Source organism: Silene latifolia, chromosome 6 (assembly GCF_048544455.1).
Source record: "Silene latifolia isolate original U9 population chromosome 6, ASM4854445v1, whole genome shotgun sequence".
NCBI lineage: Eukaryota > Viridiplantae > Streptophyta > Magnoliopsida > Caryophyllales > Caryophyllaceae > Silene > Silene latifolia.
The window spans coordinates 12263296-12275310 of record NC_133531.1 but is presented as its reverse complement, the minus strand read 5'-3'; positions in this window follow the sequence as shown (position 1 = coordinate 12275310).

Sequence of the window (12015 nt, the reverse complement as noted above, 5' to 3'; positions counted from 1 at the left end):
TGTGGACCCTTCGGTTGTAGGCTCTTCTCATCCGGTTTTGATATACTGCCAAGTTGAGACGTCTTTGTATCTCGGCTTTCTTCGACCAGGTCTAGGGAGGCTTTCGAGCCCTCCTCGTTTTCACCTGGTTAAAGGTAGCCGTTCTGAATGTCGGCACCGTTGCTTCAATTGGTAGGACTGCTTCGGAACCGTAGACCAGGTGGAAGGGGGTGTACCCCGTTGCTTCTTTCTCCGTGGTCCGAAGGGACCATAGGACGCCGGGTAGCTCGTCGGCCCACCTTCCCTTAAGGTCTTCAACTGTTTTCTTCAATCCGTTGAGGATTGTTTTGTTGGCTGCTTCCGCCTGCCCGTTGCTCTGTGGGTGGCAGACGGAGGAGTACGCAAACTTGATGCCAAGCTCTTCTAACCAGTTCATTATCAGGTCGCTCCAAAATTCTCGGCCGTGGTCGAATACCATAACTTGGGGCAACCCGAAGCGAGTTATCACATTTTCCCAAATTACCTTTCTCGACAATTTGTGGTCTTGGCTGGTATGCTACACTCTTCTACCCATTTGGTGAAGTAATCAACGGCGACGATTAAGAACTTCCTTCCTCCGGAGGTCTGTGGGGAAGGGTCCAGCATGTCCATCCCCCACTGTGCGAAAGGAAGGGGACTAAGCACCTACCGTAGGTCCCTGGAGGGAGCGTGTATTACGGGGCATGCATCTGACAGTTTGTGCATTTCTTGGTCTTTGTTCTGGAATCTTGAAGCATGGTGGGCCAGAAGTAGCCAGCTCGGAGAGCTTTAAGGGCTAGTGTTCTTGCCCCCATGTGGTGTCCACAGATGCCTTCGTGAATCTCTGTCAGTATCAGTTCTGCGTCGGCTGGACCGACACACTTCAAGAGTGGTCTTATTACGGATCTTCCGTACGTTCCCCTTCGAACACCAAGTACCTGGTGGCGATCCTTTTATTTTGGCCGAGGGATTGCGGCCCTCCAATTCACCACGTGAGTTTGTATATCATGATCGGGGTCATCCATGTTGTCTCGGTCTCTATGTTGCCTATCATGCCGACGATCTACGTGATGCTCTTCGTATTCTGATATCTACCAAAGCACGGTTCGGTGACATTCTTGATGGTTGAGTGGCCAGTTTGGAGAGAGCGTCGGCCGGTTGTTTTTCGGATCCGGGAACGCATTGGATTTGGAAAGATTTCAATTTCGCTATGTCGGATTTTACCCTCTCTAGGTACCTTACCATTCCGTCGTCCCGAGCCTCAAACTCCCCTCTGATTTGGTTAGTAACCAACAGTGAGTCTGTCTTTAACACAATGTGTTCTGCTCCGGCGGCCCTAGCTAGCTCGACTCCGGTTATCACCGCCTCGTACTCGGATTCGTTGTTCGAGGCCGAGAAGGTGAATTTCAAGGCGTACTCAAATTCGTCTCCGTTTGGGCTGATGATAAGGATGCCGGCTCCCGAGCTGTTCGTCGTGGAGGAGCCGTCGGTGTAAACCTCCCATATGCCTGGGTTTGGCTCTTCTTGATATGTGCATTCGGCCAGGAAATCTACGAGTGCTTGCCCCTTTATCCAAGGCCTTGGTTTGTACTGAATGCCGAAACCAGAGAGTTCCACTGCCCATTTGATGAGCCTGCCGGATTGTTCGAATCTTTCCAAAGCTTTCTCAAGTGGCTGATCGGTTAGGACCGTCACGGGGTGTGCGTCGAAGTAGGGTTTTAACTTCCTTGTGGCAACGACGACGGCGAAGGCTGCTTTCTCAATTAGTGGGTAATTTCTCTCGGCGGGCAACAACGTATGGCTGACAAAGTAGATTGGGTGTTGCTGTTTGTCCTCTTCCCTGATGATCACGGCGCTGACCGTGGCCGAGGTAACTGCTATGTATAGGTATAGCGTCTCCCCAAAGATCGGCCAGGACAGAGTTGGGAGAGTCGAAGATGAGCTTTCGATTGCTTGAAAGCCGTGCTCTGCTCCTCCCCCCACCAAGTTTTTATTCCCTTTCAACACTTTGAAGAATGGGGTGCTCTTGTCGGTGACCGAGAGATGAAAACGGGCGAGAGCCGCCATTCTCCCGGTCGATCATAACCTCTTTTCGATTCCTTGGTTCCGGCAGGTCTAGGATTGCTTGGATCTTGTCCGGATTTGCATCGATGCCTCTAGCACCGACAAGTACACCGAGGAATTTACCTGCCCCGGACACCGGTTGCATTTCATTGGGTTGAGCTTCATCTTGTATTTCCTTAGTGAACGAGAATGTTTCGTGTAAATCGGCCAGTGCTCGTTGTCGACTTGCTTTTCACAATGGCGTCGTCGACGTAAGCCTCAATGTTTCGTCCTTTCGATTTTGGAATACCTTGTCCACCGAGTCTTGTATACGTGGCGCGGCGTTTTTTCAAACCAAACGGCATCATTTTGTACATGTATGTGTCGTTAGCGGTGATGAATGCGCATTTAGGCATGTCTTCCTCAACCATGAATACCTGGTGATACCCCGAGAAGGCGTCTAGCGAGGCTCGGCATGGTGTATCCTGCCGTGGCGTCGACCAAGCTATCTATTCGAGGCAAAGGGTAACAATCTTTGGGGCATGCTTTATTAAGTTGGGTAAAGTCTACACACATTCTCCATGCCCCCGATGATTTCTTTACCATCACAACATTGGCTAACCACTCGGGGTAAGTGCAGGGCATAATAAAGCCCGCCGTAAGTAGTTTATCTACTTCGGCCTTGATGGCCTCATCTTTCTCGATCGAGGAGTTCCTCATCCTTTGCTTGACAGGGGCGGCGGTGGGGAGTACGTTCACTTGTGAATAATTACTTCCCGCTTACGCCCGGCATCTCGGCGCCGAGTAGGCGAAGACGTCCTTATTTTTCCTTAGCGAGTCCGGGAGTTCGGCTCGAATTTTGGTTCCGAGTTGTGACACCGATGGTCACGGTGAGACTGGGTCAATCTCCACCTCCTCTGTCTCTGCTCCTTCAACCATGCTGATGGTTCGGTCGATCTCGGACCTGGGAGTGTGCTGTATCTGGAAGGATTTTAATTTTGAAGCGCCGGCTCTCACCTTCTCTAGATACTTTGTCGTCCTATAGTCCCGAGCCTTTTGCTTTCCTTTGATCTGGTTGGTCAATAAGAGCGAATCTGTTTTCACCACGACATGCTCCGCCCCGGCGGCTCGCTAGCCCGACTCCGTTATCACCGCCTCGTACTTGGATTCGTTGTTTGAGGTCAAGGGGGTAAGCTTCAAGGCGTGCTCAAACACGTCTCCGCTTGGGCTAAAAATAACGATGCTGGCTTTCGAGCTATCCGTCTTGGAGGGGCCGTTGGTGCGTATCTCCCATACGCCGGGGTCCTTCTCGTTCTTCGAGACGAGCTTATGTGCTTCCCCCCGGTCCGAGAGGTATATCAATGTCAAGGCCCGGATGGAAATTACGGCGTCGGTTTCACTCAAAGTGACCCGACCTATGAGCACGTTGTGGGCAGATGTGCCGTCGATAACTATAAACTCAGACATAACATTCCCCGGCTGCAGCCCTCGCCTAACCTCACCGGCAGTCGACCGACCCAGGGGTACCAGGCCGACCCCGGAAAAGTCAGTATAGCGGGTTGGTGCAGGGGCTCAAATCTTCGACTCTCGAGGCCAGAGGCCGAGAAGCATTCTCTCAGTACATAATGTTTGTGTAGGCGCCCGTGTCAATCGTGCACCTCTTCACCAAATGGTTGGCTATGTCCGGGGGTATCCGTAAGTGGTCGGCCGTGAGGAGCGATGACTCCCTCGTAGTCCTCCTGCCCGATGGTCATGTCGGGGATGTTGGGAGCGGGGGTGGCCGTGTTGGGCACAAAGTTGATGGCCGATATGATTCATTCAGTGCCGTTTGTGCCCATGAGCGGACCCATCGTTCCCGTTGCCTCCGATGACCACGTGGATTACTCCTACCCGTTCAAAGACGGGCTTGCTCTTTGACCCGCCGGATCCGGTTTTGGCCCCCGGCTACATATTTGCCGAGGCTCCCCCCTTACGGATCGCTTCTTCAATGGCATTCTTCGGATGACGGCGATCGTTGGTTAAGTGTCCGGTGTGGCCGTGGTACTCACAAAGATCGGCTCGTGTCACCGTCACTCCTCGGCCTAAGGGGTCTTTCCCACTTCTGGCCCTCGTTCTTGCTCAACGCGAAGACTTCGGCGGCCGATACGACTAAGGGGGTGTGATCATCGTACCGTTTTTTTGTAGTACGTTCCGAGCTCCCCGCATCCGCCGAGTTCATTTCCCCGGTAGATTTGTCGGGCCGTGATCTGTTATTGTCACGGCGTCTTTCATCGGACCGTGACCCGTTGTTGTCACGGCGCCTCTCATCCGGGTTGTCCTCCCGGTGACTCTTCTTTTCGGAGGGCTCGGCTTTGGGGGCCTCGCCCATGTCTCTTGTGATAGTCTTCTACCTTGATGGCCTGGTCGGCCATCCTTCCGCGGCATCCAAGTTCAGGCCTCCGCACTTGATGAGCTCATTTTTCAAGTCTCCCCTTGGGAGGCCCTTCATAAGCGCGAAGGCCGCCAATTCGGGATTAATTTCTCGAATCTGCTGGACCTTTCCGTCGAACCTCTTCACATAGCTTCGTAGAGACTCGCCCCCCTCCTGCTTGATAGTTAGGAGGTCCGATGTCTCCACGCCCTTCTCTTGTTGCAAGAGTCTTTGGCTAGAAAGGCGTCTCTTAGGTCGGCGTAATAGTATACCGAGCCGTCAGGAAGCCCCTTGTACCAACTTTGAGCCATCCCATGCAAAGTTGTCGGGAAGACTCCGCACCGGACCTCATCGGGCTGTTCCCATACCGACATGTAAGACTCGAAAGCCTCGGCGTGGTCGGCCGGATCACTTTGTCTCCCTTGTATGATAGAGGTGGCAACTTGAGCTTAGTCGGCACTGGACGTCTAGGACGTGGCGTTGAGGGGTGTCCCCGCGTGTCGAACGACGCGCGGCGATCGGCTCCTCGCATTCCTAATCCGGCTCCTCTCCTCGTAGCGGGAAGGACTTCTTCTCCGACTCGGACTTCTTCTCCAACTCTGCTGAGTCGGACTCCTCTGGTTCCTCCGGGGTAAGCCTCGTTCGTGTTGCGGGGACGCTGTCCTCCCATGAGTGCGGGAAGGACTTAGGTCTACCACGCCCACTTTGGGCTCCCCCGGCGACTTGGCTGGGTCAGCTTCTCCCAGTGCTCCGTTCAAATTTCTCGGAGTTACGTTTCGGGCCCTGGTCTCCTGGGCGTTTTCCGCCGCTCTTGTCGGCGTGACAGTGTGAGCAGGCGTATTACTAATTAGGTCCAGGACCATCTTTAGTTTCGCTATGTCAACCACGTGTCCCATGATGGTGACCTGGTTGGCTGGCGGCGACGTGTCCGGCATTATCGGCATCCCGAACTCCGGTTGGATTACTCCGCCGGTGGAGGGCTGCACGACTCCAGAATTGTTGAAAGTGTCATCGTGGTAGAATGCGGTTTCGTCGGTCACGACTGCGTCTTGTTGTTTTGACATCTTCTTAGCTTTTTGGGTGGGTTTTTGTTGTTTTTTTTTTTGTTTGGGAATGAATGTGACTAGCTTCTAGTGTCTTTTCCCACAGACGGCGCCAATTGTTCCGGGTGTAATTCCAGATCAAGTATAGTTACCACCCTTGGCTTGTTGAATGATGTCTTGAGTTGGATTCTCCTTTGGTCTCAATCGTTCCTCACGGCCTCTCCTGCAACAATGAACGAACTGAGGGCTTGGCTTTGTGCCAAGCGTACTCACTCCGACGCTCAAGTCAGTAAACTTAAGAGATAAGTTGTTACTTGGCTGAATGTGTATTGTAGAGAGATGAGGAAGATATTACCAGATGAATAGTGTATTTAGGTTTAGTTGTGAATTAGTTGGGATCCTTTCCTCAATGAAGGTTGAGGAGTATTTATAGGCTTTCACCTTTTGTCACGTAGTGGCCAAGGGCCAAGTGGCTAGCGGTGGAAAGAGGCGATTTACCCTCGGAGGGGCGATGGCTGGCCGGCGGATCTTGTTGACTCGCCGCCGAGGGGTCTTGGATATGAGTACGCGGATATGTGTCCCGGTGGCGGGTTACCATCCGAGACCAGTGACGGGCCGATGGGCTGCATCGGCTAGATTGTCCAAGTCGTTGACTTGCTGTGGATATCTTTGACCTTGCTCAACCATGTTGACTTGGTCAGCGGTGCAGAATATGCCCCATCAGTTATAAAAAGAGATTTCGGAAACTTATAATTTTGACACAAAAAAATAATGTATAATTGAAGAAAAACGTGGTCAAAGTGTCGTCTTGTAAACAGTGAAAAGTCAAATAAGTAGTTTGGATTGAATTGGAGGGAGTTTTTTTTTCCTCTCTTTCTCCTTTCATACCGATGGGAGTTTGGACCGCTTTTCAGTAGAGTGAGTGAAAAAATCTCTTGCGGAGGAGGAAGTGACACTTAAATGGGCTTTAGCCTTTCAAGAACCTGGCTGCTAAAGGTCGTCGACAAATTACTAAATATCGTCGACAATTTTAATGAACTTCCAAATTTGCCCCTCCCTCACACTCCCCCTTATATTTTCCTTTTTATTCAATAACAACCATTGACATTCGAATTTTTTAAAAAAAAAAAAAAAAAACCGACTCAAATTTCAACAAAAAAACGTATCGACCGCATAATTTCCGTCACGAATTCAAACATTGAACATGGTATGTGGTTACTATTAAAAATTTTTTTGTAGTATTTTGCTAAGGTTGTAAATTTGTGACGGAATTAGGATAGATGCCAAATTAGTGACGGAATTAGGATAGGTGCTTTGATTTCAATCGGATTTAGTCGTGTTTAGCGAAAATCAAACGCAATTATCGTAACAATTAATCGAAAAAAAAAAAAAAAAAAAAAAAAAAAAAAAACACGTGAAATCTGGGCCGGGACGAGGACTTCTTCGTCCAAGACCAGGCCCAGACGAAGGATTCTCTCGTCTAATATGGGCTGTGGACGAAGGTTTCTTTCGTCTGGGCTTGGTGTTGGACGAAGAAATCCTTCGTCTGGCCCATTTTCACGTGTTTTCTTTTTTTTTTTTTTTTTTTTCTTTTTGTTTTAGAATTTCTCGATACTTTTTTTTTTTTTTTTGAAAATAAATTTTTTTCCGTCTTGTTTTGTTATCGTTATAAAGTAATAAATTATTAATAATAATTCTCGTCCGTGCCGAAGTCGTTGTAAATATATATTATTTCCGTCTCGTTTTGTCGACGTAAATTATTATTAATAAACCCCGTTCCGGGTTATTTTGTTTTTTTTAAAAAAAAAATTTAATTTACTTAAACTTATATTTATAAATTCTTTGTTTTATTTTTTGAATAGATGGCCGGTGGAGGAAATGACCGTCACGTTCGAGCTCGAAAGGGGCTCCAGTTTGAGTCTGAGGTTGGAGATGGTAGTACCGATTCGTGGACTGATGAGCGGGTGGAGGAGGAGCTGGTTCGGTCTGGTGATGTGATAGGTGAGGAGGAGGCGGGTATTGAGCGAGTGCGTAGGGTGCCACGTAGACGGAATGAGGAGGGGTGTTTCCAGCGGAGGTCGGATGGTAGTTCTAGTAGTGTGGTGGCTCCGAAGAAGAAGTTGGGTAAGGATGTCTCTTGGTTGATCGATCATCGTGTTCCTGGTGATCCGATGTTTCCCCACGTGATTCCTAGCTTTGGGGGCCACATTGCCAACACCTTGTGGCCAACTCCTAATGAGGTCGGTCGACCAGTTTTGACGGGTTACCACCGGTTTGGGAAGACGAGGTTGTTGAGTTGTTGGGAACTACCTCCTGCCGTTCAGACTATTTATGACGGTACTGGTCTTTCTCACCTATTAGATTCCATGGCCGAGAATTATAACATGCCCCTTATTTCTGCTTTTGTTGAGAGATGGCAACCCGACACCAACAGTTTTCACATGCCTTTTGGGGAGATGTCCATACTCCTTCACGATGTTGCGCAGATCTTAGGTGTTCGGGTTGATGGTAACTGTTGTAAGGTAGAGAGTAATGACGGGACGTTGGCGGATCCCCTTATGTATGTTTGTGGCTTCTTTGGGATTTCATCAGACCAGTTGAGGTTGCCGTTAAACTCTACTAAGAAGGTCCCTATTTACAAGAGTGGGGGTATATTGGTAGATGCAGTTTGTGAAACGGCGAGAGCTAATTGTGATGTTGTTTTTGCTCAGGGGTTTTTGGCTGCGGTGTTGGGGTCGACACTTTTTGTCGACAAATCAGGTGATAGGTTACGTCCTCAGTTGTTTCCTTTAGTGTATGATACTGATGGTGTACACCACTACGCTTGGGGAGCCGGTGTACTTGCCTTCATGTACCGACAGTTGGGGGTGGCTTCACGTGCTGGTGTGAAGACTATTGGTGGTTGCTTGACCTTGTTGCAATCGTGGATCTATGAGTATTTTCCTATGTTCAGACCCGGTCCACCTTCGGCAATTGACCCTACTCAGCCTCGGTCGTGTTCTTGGAGATCTGTTGGTCTTTTCACTCAAAATACGGAGAAATTGTTGGAGTATCGGAGGTTGTTAGATGGGCTTACTTGTACTTCCATTAGGTGGGATCCGTACGGGCCGCGTCAGGAGGAGTATCATCCTCGTACTCTGTATGCCGGTTGTATTCGTTTCATGGACATAGCCGAGCCATACCAGCCTGATCGGTGTTTACGACAGTTTGGGTATGTGCAGATCATACCCAATCCCATTATGAGATTGGTAGCGCATCGTCCTGCTTCGGGGATAGGGTACGAGGTTAAGGTTGGGGTTGCGGAGACTGATCATCTTTGGGATTGCTGGCAGGATCATGTGGTTCGGATTTCTCGTAGATCGAAACCAGTTAGTTTCCCGGGTGAGACAGTGCCAGATTATGAGGCTTGGTATAATGGGAATTCTCACCCGTTAATCATTGATCCCGACCACCATGATGCCCCCGCGCCACATGATGATTTTGATATTCCTGCTGAGGTAATAATTTTACTTACAGTTGTTGTAATAATTGTTTAACTTTCTTTCTGTTTATAATGTTTTAGTTGTTTTTGTCAATTTGCAGACTGCACGTACTTTAGTGTTTCAATTTGCCGAGGCCAAAAGAATTACCGATGACAAGAAACAGCTCTCCTTCTTCCGCAAGATGATGAAGAACATCGACCCATTGGTTGAGAGGGCTGGGGATATCATACGTGAGCGAGGACCTCGTCAAACACCCGGTGATCGTGTTCGGCGTAGAGAGCGATGGTGTGTACACCGATAGCGAGGCGGAGGATGATCGATAGCGGAGACTATTTTTTTTTTTTAATTTCATTTATGTTGTACGTTTTTGAAGACATTTTTTATGTTGGATGATTATGTTAGTTAACTATTTGAACCTTGGTTAATTCAAAAAACATGACGGTTTTAAATTATGAAATTTCTTAAATTTATTGAATACATAGCAACTGATGCAAATTCATACATTTCTGGAAATACTCACTACTTCATGACAATGGCCAACATAATGAAAACAAACAAATACAAGATACACTTGAAATAAAACTTCATCATCCTTGCCATTTTCGAAATCTCCTTTTTTATACCTATCACTTGCTATTTCATGACATTTCCACTTGATGCATCATCACCTTCATCTTGACATGCTATATTCAACTTTTTTGTTATTGTTAAATGATCTTCAGTCAACCACGACACAAAATGATCGCAAGGTACGCACTTAAAAACGCTTTCTTGGATTAGCAACTCACCTTAAATCTTGATGATAGCGTTTCTTTGACAACGATTGCAAATTTGATTCTTAAAATCAAGGCCTTCAATTGGGTGGGTTCCCCACATTGAGGATGATGTTGACATAAGTAAAGATTTGAAGAAGAAAATGGAAGAAGATGAAGATGATTGGAAAATAGAAAAGGTTGAAGATGAGTGCAGAATTACAACATTATGTAGATGTTTATATAGGGAAAAATGTTACCGTTGTAATTGAAAATAACCGTTATAATTCAAAAATAACCGTTACAATTCAAATGTTACCGTTATAATTCAAAATAGCCGTTATAATTCAAATGTTACCGTTATTTTTCAAAATAACCGTTACAATTCAAAAAGTACCGAATTCTGATTCAAATGTTACCGTTATAATTCAAAATAGCCGTTATAATTCAAATGTTACCGTTATTTTTCAAAATAACCGTTACAATTCAAATGTTACCGTTACAATTCAAAAATAGCCGTTACAATTAATAGCTTATAAATAGGCCATTCTATGTCAATTTCAATCACAACATCCAATCATATTCACTCACTACAATACTAATTATTCACTCACAACATCCAATCCTAAAATGGTTCTCACAAATGCTCAAAAATCGAGTTTATCAAATAAGAATCGATTTAATTGTTCAAAATTTACCAATTCTAATTGAGCGTCTTGAATCAGTGGTTCCCAGTGACACTGTATGGCACATGCTTGAAGAGCCTCCAATTGGTACCCTTTGTATAATTTTACAAGGAAACCCGGATTATGTTCTAACTCCAGCAGTTAGAGATGAGGTTGTTTCTGATGAAGTACTAAACGAGAAGATGTGGGAGTTTCGCAGGTTAAAAAGTGATATCTTTACATATTTTGAGCGCATTCTCACCGTTATCGATTACCCAAGACTATCAGACTTATGTGCTGGTAGAGTGTCGGGGCAAGGAATTCTTTATCTCTACTTGAATGATTTGTTGACTCAATATATGTCTACCCAACCTGAAGAAATTGAGATTCAAGATCATAAAGAAGATAAGGAATCGTCATCTTCATCATCGGAAGATAACTAATTTCGGCAGTTATTTAATTATGTTATGTTTTAAGTAATAATCGTTTATGGTTTGGGGTTTAGGGTTTGGGGTTTAGGGTTTGGGGTTTAGGGTTTAGGGTTTGGTATTTAGGGTTTGGTATTTAGGATTTAGGGTTTGGTATTTGGGGTATGGTATGTTTTAATTAAGTTTTTATTGGTTTATGTTTTAATTATGTCAAAACGCGTTTTAAGGAATGTTTAATTAAAAAATGTCAAATTGTGTTTTAAAGAATGTTTTAATTAAATTACGTTTTAAGTCATTTAATCGGATGCAGAGGATAATAAACTATAATAATCGGATAAATAAAATAAAATATAAGGTACAATATTCGGATATATAAAATAAAAGGTACAATAATCAGACAAATAAAAGCTAAGATCAACTCGCGAATTCGTGCCATACAGATAGCTGATGTCGATACATGCCATTATAATGAGCTACGCTTGCATCATGTATCCAACAAGGGGCTATTGGAGGCATAGGTGACAAGGGGCGTACCCGGAGCCGCAAATAGTGGTTTCTCGCATGTAATACCCATAAGACACCATATGGGGTACGTACTCCGGGAGGGGGGCTCGTAAAGGGAAATAAGTAAAACTACCATTCCAATGTCGCTGACCTTCTCGAACGTCAAATGCAGAAATACAACATATCACCCAATTGTACATTGTAGCATAACCATATAGATCGAAACCGTCCATCCAATGACCCGAGCCACAAGGTATCTGATCCATAAATGTAATTCTAGCTACCTCCGCATCAAATCTCCCTGGGCCATAAATATGATCACGGTAAACGGGACTACCGATTTCCCTAAGTAAATCTGTTATAGCCATCGTGAAATGAGATTGGTCACCCCGAACAGTATGTGAGATAACTCGAAAACCACCATGACCGTCTCCGGAAGGATTAAACCACGCTTCTAAATGCTCGTGAAACCATGAAGGCAGAAAGTCACGATAAGGAAAGTACCTCAAATGACCAATGGTGTAGTCGACCTCAAGAGGTGCGCAATACGATGTGCCGAAAACTCCCCGTACTCGTGGTAGCAGTGGTAGACGGTGTACCGGGGCCCGTTTGAGTGGATCGGGGGGTACTATACGGAGTAAAACGAACCGTCGGAGTAGAACGGGGAGTAGACGACGGAGTAACAGGAACC